Here is a 2,168-nt window from a genome sequence, read left to right as displayed (position 1 = left end):
AGCATAATGTCCCTCTCCAAGGACTGACCTAGTCTTCTGCAACATTTTCCTTTTTTTAAAAAAAAATTTTATTATTATTTTGTGTGTCTGTGTACCGTCAAATCAGATCTGACTGGTACAGGAGGATATTGTCCCTCCTTTCCCTGCAGAGCATCTGGTGGATTCGAACCATGCGCCTCTGGGATTGCAGTGCAGCTTCTTGCTACTAGGCCACCAGAGCTCCCCTACATTTTCTAAGACTTCTAGAATCTGAATATGATTCCAGCACTGACTCATTGCCATGATATGTTCTTCCCAATGTATATTAGAATGGCAGTTTAATGCTCAACCATTGCCTAAATATGTTTTAAGGTGTGTCCACTAGTGAGCAGGGGTGGCAGAAAACTTAGAGTAGAAAGTAGATAAAATTATCAACAGTAGGAAAAAAAATATCAACTTCTTGACCACAATCCACAGCACTACACCCTGCAGACAAGTGAATATGCAGCATGTGATAGGAAATAGCCCGTTTGTTATGTTCTAAATTTTTCTATCAAATATTTTTTTGTTTTTTATTTTGTTTTGTTTATATATATACAAGACACATTAATCCATTAAATTTGAGGACACAGTACAAAAACAAAAACAAAAAAACACTTCAACTAATTCATCTGACAAAGCTGTTCATATTCATAACGCCATTTTTTGTTGTTGTTGTTTTGTTTTCCTAATAATAAAGGAGGAGACTTAGGGCTGTTGGGCTGATATATATTTGGGAGGGTCCCCCTTCCCACTTCACCTAGCCACCACCAGGGTGAACAGGAGGAGAAGGAAGGGTAAGACCCACAGCAAAGTTTCATAATCTTCTATCAAATATTTTTATAATACATTCACATATTGGAAGCATTGGCATAGGACTGGCTTCTGAATTAGAAAACTAAAGTCTGTAAGCATCCACTTCCTAAATGGCGTGCCTCCAGAAACCCTGTGAGTTTGATAAATGCTAATAGTTGTAGTAGAGGGCTTTCAGGCCTTTTGTTCACTGGGGCCACTATGAGTTGTGCTCGACTTGAAGGCAATCAACAACAAGCTTCATGCCTGCTGTGATTCCGTCCTGCGCGGCTGTTCTCTGCAACAGTGCTGTTTTATTGCCGTCCTCTCCCGCATAAACGTGAGCCACCAACCCATGGAAGATTCGATGAATATGGACATGAGCCCCCTGCGGCCCCAAAACTACCTTTTCGGTTGTGAACTGAAAGCTGACAAAGATTATCACTTTAAGGTGGATAATGACGAGAATGAGCAAGAGTTATCTTTAAGAACGGTCAGTTTAGGGGCCGGTGCAAAGGATGAATTGCACATTGTTGAAGCAGAGGCAATGAATTATGAGGGCAGCCCAATTAAAGTAACACTGGCGACTTTGAAAATGTCTGTACAGCCAACGGTTTCGCTTGAGGGCTTTGAAATAACACCACCTGTCGTCTTACGATTGAAGTGTGGCTCAGGGCCTGTGCATATAAGTGGACAACACTTAGTAGCTGTGGAGGAAGATGCAGAGTCAGATGAGGAAGAGGAGGAGGATGTGAAACTCTTAAGTATATCAGGAAAGAGATCTGCCCCTGCAGGTGGTAACAAAATTCCACAGAAAAAGGTGAAACTTGCCACTGATGAAGAGGATGACGATGATGACGACGATGACGATGAAGATGATGATGAGGCTGAAGAAAAAGCACCAGTGAAGAAACCTATACGGGATACTCCAGCCAAAAATGCACAAAAATCAAACCAGAACGGAAAAGACTCAAAACCATCAACTCCACGATCAAAAGGACAAGAATCTTTCAAAAAACAGGAAAAAACTCCCAAAACTACAAAAGGACCTAGTTCTGTAGAAGACATTAAAGCAAAAATGCAAGCAAGTATAGAAAAAGCGCATTGAACAGTCCTGGGCACTACTGGTAAATTAAGCCCAAAGATGGGGAGAGAAAAAGGAGAGACAATTACAGTCGATACTGAGTATCATCAACAATCCAGACTGAAGTCTCCTATTTGAATCTTCCCCCCTTTCCTGATCTGCCACCCAACCACACCCCTGTGCAGGCTGGAAGCAATCTTTATTCTTGATTTCCTAAGGCACTTTCTATTGACCGCTGTGATTCAGTGAACCATACTCTGCTCTTCACTTGTGT

The 2,168-nt window shown here is 41.5% G+C and overlaps 1 pseudogene; it reads left to right on the top strand.

The window, feature by feature from the left end:
• The first annotated feature begins 1,165 nt into the window (after window positions 1-1,165).
• On the top strand, window positions 1,166-1,918 carry LOC102852682 (annotated as a pseudogene).
• The last annotated feature ends 250 nt before the right edge of the window (window positions 1,919-2,168 follow it).

Source organism: Elephantulus edwardii, unplaced genomic scaffold (genome assembly GCF_000299155.1).
Source record: "Elephantulus edwardii isolate Elephantulus edwardi_28Jun2011 unplaced genomic scaffold, EleEdw1.0 scaffold00006, whole genome shotgun sequence".
In the NCBI taxonomy this organism is placed as follows: Eukaryota; Metazoa; Chordata; class Mammalia; order Macroscelidea; family Macroscelididae; genus Elephantulus; species Elephantulus edwardii.
The sequence above is the reverse complement of the archived record's forward strand: the minus strand, read 5'-3'. Positions and strand labels throughout refer to the sequence as shown.